Below are 18780 nucleotides of genomic sequence, written 5' to 3'. Positions count from 1 at the left end.
TTTTATTATTATTATTATTATTATTATTATTAGACTTTGTTCTTGATATGAAAGAAACCTTATATAACCAAATAATGAATTGTCCTCCAGACCACATCATCTGCCTTAATTTACAATTTCAGCAGTTTTTCTCCTCTTGCCAAGGACAGTTTGAATATAATTTTATGTATCTTGATGGGATTTTTCTAATCTTGATACATGACCTGGTTAGCTCAGAGTGGAGCCGAAGGAGAAGGAGAAGGAGAAGGAGGAGGAGAAGGAGGAGAAGAAGGAGAAGGAGAAGGAAGAGAAGGAGAGGGAAAAGGAAAGGAGAGAAGAAGAAAGGAGAAGGAGAGAAAGGAGAAGGAGAAGGAGAAGGAAGAAGGAGAAGGAGAAGAGAGAAGGGAAAAAGGAGAAGGAGAGAAGGAAAAGGAGAAGGAGAGAAGGAAAAGGAGAAGGAGAGAAGGAAAAGGAGAAGGAGAGAAGGAAAAGGAGAAGGAGAGAAGGAAAAGGAGAAGGAGAGAAGGAAAAGGAGAAGGAGAGAAGGAGAAGGAGAAGGAGAGAAGGAGAAGGAGAAGGAGAAGGTGAAGAAGGAGAAGGTGAAGAAGGAGAAGGAGAAGAAGGAAAAGGAGAAGGAAAAATCTAGGTATTGTGACAATAAGTAACAATGCATAATTTTTTTTATATTTTTTTATTATTCCATTTTCTGTAACACATCCTGCACCACTATGTCATCCTTAGAGACTCTCCCAGGCAATGGCTCATGGATGGTACACCCCACCCTCATGTACTGGTGGAAGTAATACAGGTACCCTTTCTTGGAACTAGCTAAGTCAATCTCCCTCCAAGAGATTTGTGCACTCATGAGAGACATCCCTGTCACCCTCCACTTACCAACAATTTCCTAAAACAAGACATTCCTATCACCATTGCAATTTTTAAAAAGATATATATCACTCTCACCCAGTCCCAAAGGGACAGATAGGGATGAAAATAACTAGCATGAGGTAGGAGGATGTGCTGATAATTAAAGGCCAAACATCAGGAAAGTATGAGTTTCTACAATAGAAAAACTGTCCTCTGTGGGAACTTTTATTTTCCAAATCATCTTTGTATACTCTGGATGGAGGCCAAAGGTAGTGTATTCATCAAAACATCAACAATAATTTCTCATCATCTTTTATAGCTCCTGCATATTAGTGCTTAGCTTTTACGGTTTTTTTCCAACCACAGGAAGGGTACCAAATACAGATGCCATTACAGAAACCATTGCTGCTGTGCAGAAGCTGGTACAAGAGAATTCCAGAATAACCACTTCCAAGTTAAGTTAGGCCTAAACTTTGAGAAAGGAAGCATCACTGCCATACTAAAGGAACTAAAGTGGCAAGGTGATGTGCCTGCTGGATTTGACACACCTAAAATCTCTTTAAAAGTGTCTGGCAGTATAGTTGATCCATACCAGCAATCAACCCAGCCAGCAGTGCCTCAACAACAGGTATAACCATTTCATGGTTTGCCCGTTATTTCTCTGCTTGTGACGTCATCTACACTTGTGCCTACCAACCACCCTGTAAATATTGGTTTAGAATATTATTTGCCCAATCATCTGGATGGGGCCTAAGTTGCAAGATAATAGAGTAAGGTTGCCAGTTCCTTCTCTTATATTCTGACTTCAGAATCCCTACTCGGGGAAAACTCAGTCAATGACCCATTGAGACTCAGCTGGCCTTAACAAAATTGGAGACTATGTCTCTAATTTCACCTCTTAGGTCTTGGATTGGCTGGATCAGTTTATCTTACCCAAGACAGCATGGCTTTGTTACTTGATAAACTTAGGATTTATCAGTATGATCCTGAAATGAAGTGGCTTGTTGCTTAGTGGATGTTTCTTGAAGATCCTCCCCCCAAAATTAACCCAAAGCTAACTGGGATAGCATGTACATACATGCCATGCCCACTGAGTTTGCTTTATTAACTGTTTTTACATATAGATGGCTACACTTGTACTAAGTCACCAATGAGCCAATTACAAGTACTGCCTGTCTTACCTCTTTACCCTTTTCCTTGATTTTCATTATCATTTTAATTTTTTTTTTCTTTTTCTTTTTCTTTTTTTACATTATCTTATATTGCTGTTACTAATGTCAATACCATTATAGTAATTACAATGTTTGTAATAAAAGTAACACCATAGATATTCACAGCATTAGTTAAATTCTGCCAATTTAAGGAAAGGTGAAATCAGGTAAGATCACAAGGTCTACTAATTGACTCCTTTGTGGCTAAGCACTTGCAGAGCCATCTATGTGCAGAGACATTTCACCAAGAATTTAAAAAATGAGCACAGCATTTTCCTGGTGACATTGAGTTAAAAAGTCCAGGAGTGTGGGAGAGGTGATGGTCATACTTTGACATGCATTGCTACATTGTCTTAGTTGTTTCAAAATCAGCAGTGGAACTGCCCACAAGTTTCCAAGTGTCGTCTTCCAAAGCTGCTATAGAAGTTGCGAAAGAAGCAACCTATTACTGATGTAATTTTTTTTTTTTCTATGGACCTTTGTAGTATTTTTTTTTTTTTTTTTTTACTAACTAGTTAAAAAGCTATCTAACACAGAGGGTAATGGGCATTATATGTATTCTTCTCAATATCCTGACACTTTGGCCATAACTTGGCCCTTTCATAAGACAGCAGTGACATTAGGCAGTGGTAAATTTTACTGTTGTTTGCACATCAGAAAAAAGGATATTTACTGGACTGACAGGTTTCATATTGGATACACATTCCCCTCAAGAAAGGGCTCTACACATCCCTAAAACAATTAAGAGGTGTGCCTACTTCTAAATTTATCATTGACTATGTAACAAATTCATTTTCTGACAACTGAATATTCATGAACAAGACAGACCTGCAAAAAAAATGAATATAAAGAATATGAATATATAACATATTTACATTCTGGAGGATGCAAATTTTGATCCTATAGTGGTATTGTGACCACAGTAATAAACATAGAAAAGGAAAACTGGAATAGGTTAGTGATAAATACTTGTTTGGACCATTGCCTTTAGAAAACCCATGAATAACAATGAACAAGTGGCAGTTTAATAATTTTCTATGGGAATGAAGTTTAGGGTGAAAGCTTAGATATCTATAGTCATTCATGATCAGGCTATTTTACAACAAAATTTATTCCAAGGGTAATAAACTAACTCATGAATGATAAGTTTTCTGGACATTTATAAAAAACAGCAGTTGGACAATCATAATATATATATACTTTCATATAAAAGCAACAAATGAAATCCTCTGAAAATATATATTTTTTTTAAGGAAATTGTGTCAACTTGGCCTCACTGAAATGTTTTAAAATCCCCTACTTTCAAATATTGTACATTATTATTCAAGACAAATTACTTCCTTTAAACTCTTATACTTGTATTTTTTGTTTAGAAAACAGAAAACCAAAAAATCTAAATTAAGATGCAAAAGGATTTTATCAGGTCACAGATTTTCAGGAGGGAATGTGCAACTTAATAATAATAATTTTTTGGGCCCAGTAACCTATGAGAAATTTTGAATACCGATTTTTTCTTTGTTCATTAAATACTGCATAGGTAAGGAAAAACTTCATCCTTAAAGTTTCTATCAGTATATGAAGAGTTAGTATTTACCCTCTTTTCATGAACAGATGAACAATTTACTGCTATCATAAAGCTTAATTGTGGAGTCAATAATTTTTAATATAAATATTCTTTAAAAACTATGTCAAATATCAAAATAGCCTTGATTTAAGTTTAAGTTCTCTAGAAATTATATTTCACAGTGTTGGTGTGCAAACGTAATTTACGTTCATTTTCAAGAATCTTTGTACATTTCTTCACATCAGCAGTGAGATAGTTTTCTCCACAACTTACACCAAAAAGATTGAAAAGAAAATTGAAGAAGTCAGAGAAATTTGTCATAAAAATTCCCAACTTCTGTTTGTCTACCCCCTCCTTTTTCCCTTATTTTTTATTTCACTAAAGCTAAATTTGGTTCATGGTATTTCAGGAGCTTGATTTCACATAATGGAAAATTAATATAAATACATATAATGCAGCAAGCCTTTACCATACAAGACAATACAACATGTATCTACTTGTACAAATAATACAAAGACAATAATACATCAGATCTAATAGAAGGTAAAATGTATGGTGGAGGACTTTGGGAGAGAATAAGAAGGGTAGGTAATGGCTACATGAAATATGACATAAAGCAGGGGTCTTCACATTTTTTCATCACAACCTGGTTTGATTTTGTACACTACCTTCACAACTCAGTATGTCCATTCTAACATATTTGTACGCAAGTGTCCCTCCTATCCCCAGACTCATTTGCTCTCACACTCACTCCATCATCATCGTCATCGTCATCATCGTCATTGTGGTCATCATCATCATCATGTGGTGATCCACTGAAGATGAGCATGTGACCCGGTACTTGGTGTGACCCATACTTTGAAAACCCTGCCACAAGAAATTACTATTTCACACTCACACAAAGTCCCATTCACAACACACTCACACAAAGTCCCATTCACAAGAAAGAGGCAGGAAACATAACTATATTGTTGGCTCTGGTAGAGAGAGGTCTAAGGGAACTGGGGAATAGGGATATACCAGTGGATACACATTTCTCACTTATAATGCAAAAAAAAAGTGTGGGGAGGATGCTAGTTTTTGAAACTGGCCACAGATGACATAGCAAGCCATAATAATGATGAATAGGACTGGTGGGGGTTAATTCATTCATGACAGGAGCTCCCACTTCCTTACTGAACCACAGGATGGGTGTGTGCGGAGTCAGCTGCATGAGGGAAAAATTAGAAGCCTGGGAACCATATAGTTACCCTGCTCTCTATGCTCTTGGCTGCAGCTGAAATGGTTCATTAGTTAATGAGGCTAAAGAAAGCCTACCTGAGAGCTTTCTCCTCAGTGACTGCAGCTAGCAAAAGAGACAGAGATAGATCATCCTGCTATTAATGGGGTAACCATTGCCTTTTGTTTTAGTTTGAAGAGAGAGACAAATAAAACACTCTGTGCACTCACTATGTCAATATAAGTAGGTTGTGGAGGTCCTCTGCAGAAATACCACTGTCATTCTTCCGGCTGTCAACAAAATCATTCTGCACCGTCTGAAGAATTTCAAGAGAAGAATTGTCTTTTTTGGCAAAATTTAAATAGATAGCATTTTAGGACCACAACAAATGCATTTCAAATAACAATAGTAGGACCACAACAAATGCATTTCAAATAACAATAGTAGGACCACAACAAATGCATTTCAAATAACAATAGTATAAGATTCAATCCCTGTGAAGATTGCAACACTGTACATGGAAGTTTAAGATCTTAACAAAATTGTATTGATTGCTTTACCTCTAAAAATATGATGGGCCCACACTGCCCTGTAAAATAACTACTGGCTACTGGCATTTTATCAACTATACATGTCCTAATCACTGTAAAAAATACACATGATCTTTAAGGAAGAAAGAATAAGCATCTTCCTACATCATTTTCCTGATTTTCAGTAAGGATAGAACCATTCAAGGAAGTTTCTAAATCAGGCAACTTGTTTTTTGCTGTCTTCACTGTAGCCATTTCTTAATTTCAACATGCAATTTCACAGTGTAGTTTTTCCCTCTAAGCCACCGTAGAATCATCTTTAATTACCCCTGTCTTGTTCCTACTTTCCACTATCTTAAATCAGTAGTCTTACCTTCTGCATATCGTCTGAGAGATTATAACTGCTAAGCTTGGCAACTGTTAGATATGACCGAATCCTCCTCAGAATGTCTGGTGTCAACTGTGCCTGGAGAGACTTCTAAGTTACTTGGCTGCAATCTGATCTCTGCATCAATGAAAATGATAAAATTTACTATACAAGTGCTAATAGGAAAAACTGGAACCAATAATCAAAATCAAGACACTAACCTATGGATCATCGCTCTTCCCTCTGAGAATATGATGACTGGAATATTGGTAAACTGCTCCAGCTGGTGATATTGGAAGTCATAATCAACCTTCTGCCAATTAATAGCATTGCCCAGGGCTGTCAGGTTCTGCACTCCTTGGGTATTCAACTGCCCAGCTGTCAGGGCTGTTTCATCCAGAACACGTTATGTGTTGACTCAGCCAATATGATTTGAATGGTACTCCTATGTGCAAAACATAGAGGAAAAAATGGATTTGAAGGTTAATGAAACATTACTGTTCCTGAGTCTTCCCCCATAAAATATATGAGTAATTTCTCATAATGCACATCTGTTGCATTCAAAGTTCCCACTGTACAAAAAACTGATATGCCTGACTATACAAACAGGCAAGGTACAGTAAGAACAACAAATCCACAAAACTATGATTAATCAATGAAACACTCTACCTAGGCAAGGAAATAACTTTAAATGTGTTGTCCATTAGAACCAACAAATACAGTATATTTAAAGATCAAAGCTATATGCAGAAAATATATTTCAGACTTTATGGACTTTCCATAGCCTAAGCTCGTATTTCAAGAATGTAAAAATGCAAAAGCAGACTGGCATCACTCACCTTCTTTGGTACATATTTAACCTTATTCATGTCATTTAAGGTCATTGGGAAGAAATGCGACTGAGTAACAAACAAGCTAAGTAACATTTATGCTGTACTTCCCTAATACAACAGCATTCTGCATAAAAAGGGAGCTATGTTAAAAATGTCTGATTTGCCTACACATAACATCAACCTATGCAACAGGAATTTCAGCTAAAATAGAAAACATGATTATTTCATGTAAAAATGATCAAACACTGTCTTGTATGTACTACTAACACCATTTAAAATATAAAGAAAAATCCTTTCTTTGAAAACTCATGACATGACTACTTAACACAATGCGGTGGAAAAACATGTAATGTCCAATGCAATCTTACTTTGGGAATTAGGTTTGCACACAGATGACTTCACAAGCGTTCAGGTATTAAGAATGCAATTAGTAGGGTTATGTCACCTCAAATGGTTTCCCTTTCAGGAAAAATGTCTTTTCTAATGCTATTAGTATCAACACTTAGTGTTATTATTGACATTTTGATTATTATAATATTATTAACAATACTAATAGCAATATAGACTAAAAAGAATATTTCCAAAAATCAAGGAAAAGAGGTAAAGAGTTGACATAGGTAGGACTAGTAATGGACTCCTTAGTGACTATGCACTTACGGAGCAATTTAAGTGTAAATACAATAAATATACTAAAATCACAGTAGATGTGGCATGTACTTACTTGCCACCCCTGGCTGCACTGATTTAAACAACAGATCACATTTCACATTCCCAGGAAAAAAAAACCCAGCATTTCGCAATATCATATCTGTGGCATACCATCAATACAGCAGCAAGGGCACCTCCTAAGAAAGCCTCCTTAAGTACATTCCTCAAAACTTCTCTTGTTTCCCTCAACATTACTACTGTACCAATGGCCTTGTCACTCTCTAACATCAGCTGGGAGGAGTGGGTTCGTGTGGGCCACCTTGGGAGTAGTCAAATCATGTAGCCTGAAAATATTAGTTTTGTTCTTTAACCCAGTCTTTCTTTCTTTGTTGGATTTCTTGGCTATCAACCAGCGGCATGTGGCCAAGGTTATTAAGCCAATGGATCCTATTTATTCTATCAATCTATATAAGGTCATAAAGTTTTGTCTCCCTTAGAAAAGTGATTACTTTACTGATTATTTTTTTTATCATCTGATAGAATATTTAATAATGTGAAGTCTGTATTTTTAATTCTTAGATATGTTTTTAATGGTTTTCTGTGTTCTATGTATAATGGACATGTTGTTAATATATGTTTTATTGTTAGGCTGTTGGTGCATTGTGGGCATTGTGGTGGGAAAGTTCTCTCTATATAGGGAGCGAGGTGGGTGATTCGGGTAGCATTGACCCTGAGCCGGGCCAACACCACCTCCTCCCTTCTGTCTTTCCTGTGGGCTGTGTCCCACAGTTCTATTTTTGGTTTTATTTTGTTTGGGAGTTGGAGGCTGGTCCACTCACTTTGCCACAGGAGATGTATTTTTGCTTTTATAAGAGACACAAAACACCTGAGATCTGTACGGACTATGCTAAGGTCCAGATCATCAGTTGACCCGGCTAATTTGTCAGCCTGCTCATTGCCATGGATACCAGAGTGGCCTGGTACCCATATTAGCTTGATTGATTTATTGGCACCATGTAGCTTACAAATGATATTACCCAGTAGTTCATTTTTGGTGGTTTCTAATGATTTAATGGCTTTAAGTGAACTTAATGAATCAGAAAAAATTACTATTCTATCGTGGGTCGTCGATAGTGCAAAATCAATGGCTTTATCAATGGCAAAAAGTTCAGCAAGAAAGATCGATGTATGATTCGGCAGTCTGAACTTTAGTTCACATTCAGTCGACCATACACCCGCACCCACACACTCATCTGTCTTGGAGCCGTCGGTATATATATGAAAAAAGGGAGATGTTTAATAAGGATCTCTCTGAACCTCTGGCGTACCTCCACCTCCGGCGCCATGGCCTTAGCTGATGGAAGCCAAGCTTCCATGATGGAAAAATTGGGAGTTTCCCATGGCGCTATATTTGACTGAACCAGGGTATCGATGGTAGAGAGATCTATACCGACTTTCTCGACGAGGTCGTGGAGTCTCGTGGCAAAGGGCCTAATGCCACTATTGCCATTAGGGTGGCTCGGGTCTCGAGTCACCTTTGCGGCATAGCTCAAGGCTAACTGGCCGCGTCTGAGTCGGAGGGGAGGTACTCCTGACTCCACCTCAAGACGCTCGATCCGAGTGCACTTCAGGGCTCCAAGACACACACGCAAACAGGCATTCTGCACAGCATCCAAACCTTTCAAACTTGTTCTCGATGCCGAACCATACACGATTGACCCATAATCTACTTTAGACCTAATCAGGGCTTTATATACCATTAGCAAAGACTGTCTATCAGCTCCCCATTTGTTACCAGAAATGCACTTTAATAAATTCAGTGCTTTTTGACATTTATTCTTTAACTGACCAATGTGGTCTTTCCAATTGAGTCTACTATCAAAAAGTAGCCCAAGAAACTTTGCAGAATTTTGAATAGGTATTGGGTGGTTGTCTAGAGTTAGCCTGATGTTCGGCTTTCTCCTACGTGAAAAATTACCCCAATACTCTTTCGAATGGAAAACTTAAAACCCCACTGGAGGCCCCAGTTATGAATCATATCCAGTGCCAATTGGATGCGATTTGCTGAGAATTCTGCATTATTGCTGGAATGCCATAATGCACAATCATCAGCGTACAGTGAGTATTTAAGATTCCGAGGAGGAGCTGGTAAGATGTCATTGATCATACATAGAAATAATGTTGGTGACAAGACACTTCCTTGTGGGACCCCGTTTGCCTGGACAAAAATGTCCGAAAAAGTGACATTGTCGGAAAATAATTTGACAGCAAAAGTTCTGTCAGAAATGAAATTTTGAATAAAACAAGGCAAGTTTCCACGTAATCCAAAAGCATAAAGTTTTCTGAGTAGGCCATATCGCCATGTCATGTCGTAGGCTTTTTCTATATCTAAAAATACTGAAATCAAAAAATCTTTTTTGGCAATGGCCTCTTGAATATGACTGTCCAGCTTTACTAGCTGATCGAGAGTTTGGCGTCCCTTGCGGAAGCCGCACTGCTCGTCAACTAGTAAATTACTGGAATTTAAAAAATGCAATAGCCTACTGTTAACAATTCGTTCCATGACCTTGCATAAGCAACTTGTCAACGCAATTGGGCGGTAGGAGATGGCAAGTCTGGGATTACCCCCTCCTTTCAATATGGGAATGATGTGGGCGAAGTGCCATGAGTTTGGAAAAGTGTGACTTTTCCAAATTTCATTGTACACTTCTAGCAGCTTAATCATGTCATCATGATTAAGATGCTTCATCATCTCATATCGAATCTCATCGGGGCCTGGGGATGTTCCTCTACAGGCTTCTAGGGCTCGGACAAGCTCATCCATTGTTAGATCTTTATTGTAATCAAAGTCATCTCCTGTGGCAAAGTGAATTGGTTGCAGCTCCGCCTCTTCCTTGATGGTCAGGAAGGTGGGATGGTAATTAGCAGAGCTGCTTGTATGAGAGAACTGCCTGGCGAGTGCATTAGCAATGTCTCTAGCTGAATCGAAATTAGTGCCCTCGTGGATGATGTTGTTAATTTTAAAAGGTGATTTTTTCTTATTGATTTTATTGATAGTGGACCAAACCTCCGATATTTTTGTATTGCTATTGATTGTAGAGACAAAGCTCCGCCAGGAGTCTCTTTTTGCTTGTCTTATTACTCTACGAGCCCTAGCTCTTGCTAGTTTGTAGTTGCAAAAGTTCTCATTTGTGATGTTATTTTTGAAAAGCCTGTAGGCCTTATTGCGTCGGCACAGCGCCCTGCGGCAATCTGGTGTCCACCATGGAACTCTATGCTTAACGCTATCTGTCGAAGTTTTAGGAATGGATAGCAATGCTGCTTCTATAATCGAATTCTGAATATTGTTTACTTTATCATCAATGGTTTCTCCAACAAATTCGAGCTTGACGCTCCTTGTGAAGGCGACCCAGTCTGCTCGTTTTACGTTAAATTTAGGCGCTGAAGGCGTTCTCACTGTGTCGCATGAATATTTAATCAAAATAGGAAGATGATCGCTTCCCAACGAGTCGTCAATGGTGTGCCACAGGCACTTGGCTGCTATTGATGAAGAGACCAGTGATAAGTCAATAAAGCTCAAATTACCGGTATTATCGTCCACCCGCGTCGGACTACCATCATTCAGAAGGACTAAATCAGACTCATTAATCAACTTAACTACTTGCTCACCTCTACCATCCACCCGCAGGGAACCCCATAACGTATGATGAGCATTAAAATCGGCTAAAATTACTTTATTTTGTGGCAGACGTTCCTGAAGAGCAAAGAGCTCATCATAGGCTATCACTGCATCAGGGGGACAATAAAGTGAACATATAGCCAGATACGTGCCATTAATTTTTACTTTGCATGCGACAAACTCCAAAGTAGAATCAATAGTCACTTCTGTAAAAGGGAGGCTTTGGTGGATGTACATGGCGACTCCGCCTCCACCCCTACCCTCACGATCCTTCCGACATAAATGGTAGTTCCTCAGCGAAACGACCTCGTCAGAGACGAGGTGTGTTAAGTGCGTTTCTTGGAGAACTATAATATCGGGAGCATAGGACGAGGCTAATAATTTAAGGTCATTTACTTTAGATCTAAGACTTCGACAGTTCCATTGTATAATGGTCGACGCGAAGATTACGTTTTATGGGGTTTGGAAGTGCCTTGTCCACCAGATTTTTTCTTCTTTTTTTGGGAGGGAGACGCCTCCTCTCCCTCGCTTCCCGGGGACCTCTCTCGGGATGGTTTGGAGACAGAAGCCTCCATGTCCTGCACCTCCTGGCGAGGGAGACGACTGACAGATTGCGATCTGCTTCTCTCACGAGAAGCCGATCGCGAGCCAGACGAAGTCCTCACAGGAGTAGCCCGGACGGGAAGGTGCACTCCGGACTGTGATTCGGTATCATCCTCCTTATGATGTTTAGACTGGGTTGATGCAGTCATTTGATCAACCAATTTGGTCAAATGATAAACTTTAATATTTAATTCTTTAACCGTTTGTTTGAGTTCAGCAATTTCCTTATCCTTGGCTGCAAGCTGTTGACTGACATTACTTGCACTAGGGGTGACGTTAGTTACTGCTTCAGCATAGGAAGTATCAGGTTTGTGTGTCAAACTTTCCACTTTCCTCTTAGCTTCAGTATAACTAACTTCATGCTTCCTCATATATGCTAATGTCTCAGTCTCCTTCTTCAGGATGTTGCACTCAGCAGATCCTGACTGATGGGGACCTCCACAATTAGCACATTTGGAGATTTGGCTAGTACAAGTGATGGTGTCATGGGCTTCAGCACATTTGCGGCAAACAAATTTATTTGAATCTTTATCAATGCATCTTAATGAGGTGTGTCCGAATTTTTGGCATCTATTACAATGCATTGGCTTTTGGACATAAGGTCTTACTTGCACACGTTCATAACCGACGTTGACATACTCTGGGATTTTGTTTAAGGCAAAGGTCAAAAAACACAGTCCAGTTTTCGTTCGCATATTCCCGTCCTTCTTGGTCATACAATGAACGTCCACTACGTCTTGGTCCTTCATGCTCTCAAGAATTTCACTTTCTTCCATCGTCCTCAAATCCCTGTGAAAGATTACTCCCTTACAGGTATTTGGGCCAATAGGAATAGTTACTTTAACTCGAAGATCATGAATTTGCGTCAGCTTAAGTAAATCCTTAATCTGGGAGTTGTATTGTACTTTAACAAGGAGGCTTCCATCTCGCAATTTTTTGACAAAATCAAAATCGCCGTCCACTTGACCATCAAGGACCTTTTTGATGATAAAGGGGTTCACGTTCAAAAGCGATTGATTTTCATTCACGCATTTTACATTCGCGAACCTTGCATTCTCGGTGGGGATTTTGAAAAGTGGTCTTCTAGGTTTGTCATTAGTAAGGGTTCCATTGATCAGTGTCGAATTTGTCTTAGGACGGTCATGAGTCGCCCCTCCTCCTTGAGGAGGAGAAGGGGTAGCCGGGGTATCATTCATCCTGGGTATCGGACCAGGTCCGACCCCTTGTCTCAAAATTTTGTCCTGAAGGGATCAAAGGCTCTTAACTTTTGGTATCAACCTAACAGCAATAGCTAAGAGAGTAAATCAGTTTATTCGTCCTCTACCCCCCCAGTGGAAGCCTGGTTGCGTTCTCCAGTACCACAGCGAGGGATTGAGTTATGTGTGGGACACTTCCCTACCGCCGAACTTGCCTAGGCGAAGGACGGTAAGTAGATGCCCACCCCCCAAGCGAATACGGGAGTTCACGAGGAACTCCGGTAGGCTCAGGAAAGTCACATTAAGAGGAAATATTTAGACAAAGAAAAAGTGCGCCCAAAGGACGCCCCAGACTACTGGGCCTCCCTACCCAGGGGTCAAAGCCCAAAGGGCTACCCTGGTATAGAAGAGAGCTGCGGGTCTGAGGTGGGGTGCTGACTACGCCTACTGTAGCCTCGTGTCACCTGCAAAACAAGAGCACTGAAGGTGCTGGCAAAGCACAATAAATGATTTGTAATTTACAGGATTTTACTTTACTTCTATTTACTTTAAGAAAACTCAGAAGCAATAATGCCTAGCGAGACGAGAGGCCCCGGGCTCCAGGGTAGCTCTTGTGGCACAAGACTTATTATTTATTGGTTCTGCGTTAGGTATAAGGTGTTTACTCATCAGAGTTTCGACCACGAGTGCCTTAACCCAGTGCCAGCAGGAACCTGTAATGCTTACTATACAGATGGCTCCACAAGCACCCAGGCACCAAGGAGTCGAATAGTAGAGACCTCAATTATCTTCCAAATTCCTGCAGTTATTTACTAGCATTATTAATATCAATGCTGTTATCATTATGATAGACACCATAAACAATATAATGTTATAACATTATTACTAACAATATGAAATAAAAGAATATTTTCAAAAGTCAAGGAAAAGGGTAAACAGGTAGTAATCCTTGGTGACTAAGCACCTGTGGAGCCATCTATGTGTGTCTTTAGAGAAAATTAAAGAACTGAGCTCACAGTGGGCATTGCATATATGTACAGTTCGAAAAATAAGTATCATTAGCATTTGCACAACTAATATGAAAAATTGATGAAGTGGTATGGAATAGGGTGGCAAGATAGCACTGTCATCAGATGTTAACAGACAGAAGCTCATTTCCTCATTGAACACAAGTAAAGGTAATGTTTTATTCTCTGACTGTACATACTGTCCTCAGTGGCATTAGCTTAACACTTGCAATACAGACAATATTTTTTTTTGTCTACAAAGATAATTCATCATTTTGTATGTTATATAAAATATCAAAATTGGGGAATCAGAATAAAAAGGGAAGAATTAAAAACTGGGGAATCGGAATATATATATATATATATATATATATATATATATATATATATATATATATATATATATATATAAGAGAGAGAGAGAGAGAGAGAGAGAGAGAGAGAGAAGAGAGAGAGAGAGAGAGAGAGAGAGAGAGAGAGAGAGAGAGAGAGAGAGAGAAGAGAAGAGAAAGAGAAAGAGAAAGAGAAAGAGACAGAGAGAGAGAGAGAGAGAGAGAGAGAGAGAGAGAGAGAGAGAGAGAGAGAGAGAGAGAGAGAGAGAGAGAGAGAGAGAGAGAGAGAGAGAGAGAGAACATTGAACAAAAACACCGATAAAACAAAGACCACAAAAAAAAAAAAAGTGAAAAAAAAAAGAAAAATGAAAAAAAAAGACAAAAATATGAAGGAATGGAAGCCGCACACATGAAAAGCAAACTTACAAATACCTACCCATGAACGCGGTAGAGATGGGGGCATCCAGCAGCATCTCCCACATACAAAAAAAAACTGCCTCATTAATTTCATCACTGCCATTCCTCCCCTCGTAGTGAAGGTCCTACTGACAAGATTCCTACAGTCTCGGTGGCATCACTCAGGGAAAAGCTTACATCATCATATAACTCTGGGGAAAAAAAGGAAACTGATTATCAATAACAAGATGATATATCACAGGAAGATTTTTTTAGATAATAGATTTTCATAAACACACCTATGCATTAAATGGGAAGTTTCATCAATATTCGTAACAATTCTCTAAATACACATTTAAGACAATATAAAATAGGAAATATTCATGACACAAGTTACACATCTATTAATTTTTCTTATCTATGTCTTTCTAGACGAATATTCCAGCCATTCTTTATAATCACTTCAAGGTGTGATTTTGAGGATTGTCTCCTATATAAAAAAAAAAAAAAAAAAAAAAAAGGGATTGCCTCCTATTAAAAAAAAATCGTATATCAATTTCTTTTAATTATCAATCACTGCCTTTTTTTTTCTTCGCAAGTTCATATGCACACTCTTTCATTCCTGCCAATAAAGTATTTCAAATTCATTTTTTTTTTTCTTATTCATTAACTGGTCTAACATTTATAGAAAAAAAGAACGAAAGAATGAAAGGAAGGAAAGAAGGAAGGTATAAATAAATAAATAAATAAACAATTAAATAAAAAAAGAGAGAAAGAGAAAAGAAAAAAATATATATTCCCTCCATCCCCATATTTCTTATGGGCTATATGATTGACAACTGACTAAAACAACAATAACAACAAAAAGATCCTATTCTTTTTTGTATGTTCTGTCGGCCGAATAAATTCACTGCCACCCAAAAATTATCGAGCTGTTATTTTATCTGGTAATATTGTAGTGCATTTAGAAATACAAACACAAACACAAACACAAACAAACACACACACACACACACACACACACACACACACACACACACACACACACACACACACACACACACACACACACACACACACACACACACACACACACACGAACGCACGCACGCACGTACGCCCGTGGAATTCATGTCCAACAAACTGCAAGTAGAACAACGAAGGGAAGGAAAAGAAAACGAATATGCCGAAGGCTTTTTCGCATTTACTGCTTCATCAGGGTATATAAGACTAGAAATACATAGAAGTGTATATATACATGTACTGAGCGGTCTGGTTACGTCGGTAATTAGGTGTGCGACGACCTTGGCTAGTTCGTGGCTCCCTGTTGCGGTGTTGAAGTTGTTAGTTGAGTGTATGAAAGCCGCTTCTACCGTCTTCCTTTGTCGCGGTGACAGGCCTTGTTTTATGATGGAGGGCTGGGACCACTTAGGGAGATGGCCGTCAGGTCTCCTATGGATTAAGGTGTCGAGGAAAGGAAGCTGTTCATTCACCTTAATCCATAGGAGACTTAACGGCTCAGTGTTCTCTGTGTACAGAATGTCCACAAATAAAGATGATTTTATACACTATTTCTCTGCCCACAACAACAGAACCAATTAAGGCGTGGTCATTGGTTTGTTCCTCCTAACACTTATAATCTGCAGCCCGGAGTTCCTGGAGGAAGAAATGCAACACGTCAGTTACACCTACCAACGCCTCCATTACCCTCGCGCCTTGCTCAACCACCTCCCCCTTCTTCCCTACTATCCTTACCACTCCCTCCTCAACATGTCCTTCCCCGGATCCCACCTTACCTGATGAATCTCCTGAAACTACACCCTCACCTCCTTTCTCTGGTCCCCTACTTGAATATCCAGGCACTCCTCCTCCTACTTCTCAGACATCCATCTCTACCCTTATCATCCGTTAATTGATCCATAATGATTCTTTTACAGTGGAACATTCATGGTTTTCGTACACAAAGACCTGATCTTCGTCACCTCATGTCTGCCTACAACTCATCCACTGTGTCTCCAAGAAACCTTCCTATCAAATCCTCCAGTACAGATTCCAAATTAACATTTTGTATCATGCCTTCACTCTCTCCATCAAAAAACACTACACAACACCTCCCTTTCGAACCACTGTCCCCTGCACAATTATACGCATGTTTCTTCACTGTTGGGTCACACTTCTTTCAATTTACTGTTCTCTTTCTCTTCCAATTGACTTTAGTGCCTTCAAAACTTCACTTCCTCATCTTCAACCACCATTCCTCATAGTCGGTGACTTCAACTGTTGCCAAACTCTTTGGGATGACTATACCACTAATTACCGAGACCATTCCCTGAAATGCTTTCTTTCTAACACTGACCTTATCCTTCTTAATTCATACCACCCCCACACACTTTAACATGCACACCCAAGCTTTTCATGCCTTGACCTTTCTCTTGACTCTCCTTCCCTTCATCTCGACTTGCACTGATCAGTTCTACACCACCTTCCCAATAGTGATCATTTTCCCATTCTCCTCTCTTCTACTTCCTATGTCATGTTCTCCCCCCACCCCACCCCATATTGGTGTTTTGATAGAGCAGAATGGCGTACTTTTACATCTCTATTCTCCCCCTTCCTTCTGTATCCCATTAGACATGCTTGCTTATTTTACAGTCACTCTCCCTAGTGCTGCCTTCACAGCCATTCCCGGTCATACACATATAAACGTGTTACTTAGTGGAACACTGACAGCTCCAAAGTGCAACATGGAATATATATCCATACAAGCGAAATACCACCAGCCAAACTTCAGCCCTTATCAATTTTAAAGGGACATTAGCTCAACTAGCACAATCAGAGGCTCTTAAAACCAGCTGGCAAAATTACGTCTTCACAATTATCTTCCCTACACTTATTTCTACAGTATGGCAGAGCATCCATAAACTATCAGGGAAACATCTCCCTCATCCTGCCCCACTCTTCCATATCCATAAACCTATCATTCTTGAACCTTTACAAGATGTTACTGAACTTGCTGTACATTTCAGCCAGGTCAGTAGTGGCTCTCGCCTTTCTCCCCATTCCTATTCTATTAAAACAGCCAAGGAATACACTCCCATCTCCTTCTCATCCTCTACAGAGCCCTACAATGCCTCCTTCTCTTCTACTGAACTTTTTTTCTGTCTTACAGTCATGCCGCAGCCCACATGAAGGCACTGATGGCATATATTACCACATGCTACATCTTCCATCTACATTCTTATCCTTCCAACTGACAATCTCCAATAGTATCTGTACTACTGGAAACTTCCCGTCTCACTAGCTTGAAGAACTTATTCTACCTTTCCTTAAACCTAATAAATCCAGCACTCTTCCTGACGACTACCGATGCTGAAAAGCTGTTTAGGCAAATTGCAAGAAAAATGGTCAGTCTACGACAAATGTAGTACTGTGAATCCAACAACCTTTTATTATCTTCACAATTTGGATTCTGTCGTGCTTGAAGCACAGCTGACCCACAAGTACATTTAGAAAGTTACATCTCATCTGCCTTTACATGCCACAACTCCTTATTAGAAGTTTTTTCGACCTGGAAAAGGCATATGATACTATATGGTTACACCACATTCTGAAACCGCTATCATCCCACTGCCTACGAGGGAACATGTGTACATTCATTAGATCATTCCTTTCCAATCATACCTTCCAAGTGAACTTTACCTCTTCAACTTCATCTCATCAATATGGTGTCCCAGACATGAGTGTACGTAACACCAAATTATTTCTTCTAGCTATAAACGGCTTAATTTCAGCACTATCACCAGTTATCCAATCCTCACTGTATGTAGATTATTTTATCATCTATGTATCAGGCTCCTATACCTATTCTCCATCAACTAATCCAGTCTTCGATATCTTCATTTTCTTCCTGGGCCACTGACCATGGCTACTGCTTTTCCACTTCCAAATCCTTCTTTCCATCCTTTTTTTTCTTTATATGATACCCCTCTCCACTTCCGCTCCTCAGGCAAATTCCTTGGAGCCATTTTTGACTTCAAACTTTCCTGGCGAGACATCCTCTACAGACTCTCTCATATATCCTAGGGGTCAGACTATAACAGGCTCAGAACCCTGGTGCATTGGCTAGCAGGGGTAGTTATAGTTATGATGGCTTGACTCTTTATTAATGAAGAGTATAACACAGTGAGGGGAACACACGAGACGATGTCTTAGGGAATGCGCTGGACTGACCTTATCACGTCGAGGACTTGGACAAGAACTGAGTAAACTGGGTCATCCTTGGCACAAGCAGTGAGTGTCCATCAAACATGCGGCATGGAAGGAATAATAGTGCAGCTGGAAGAAATTTA

General features: G+C 39.4%; 1 pseudogene; it reads right to left on the bottom strand.

Annotated features, from left to right (window-relative positions):
- Positions 1-579: 579 nt before the first annotated feature.
- LOC119595744 overlaps positions 580-18780 on the bottom strand; it is a 32748-nt pseudogene continuing 14547 nt past the window's right edge.

The sequence above is a fragment of the Penaeus monodon genome, chromosome 36, assembly GCF_015228065.2.
Source record: "Penaeus monodon isolate SGIC_2016 chromosome 36, NSTDA_Pmon_1, whole genome shotgun sequence".
NCBI lineage: Eukaryota > Metazoa > Arthropoda > Malacostraca > Decapoda > Penaeidae > Penaeus > Penaeus monodon.
This window is presented reverse-complemented; position numbering and strand designations above follow the sequence as displayed.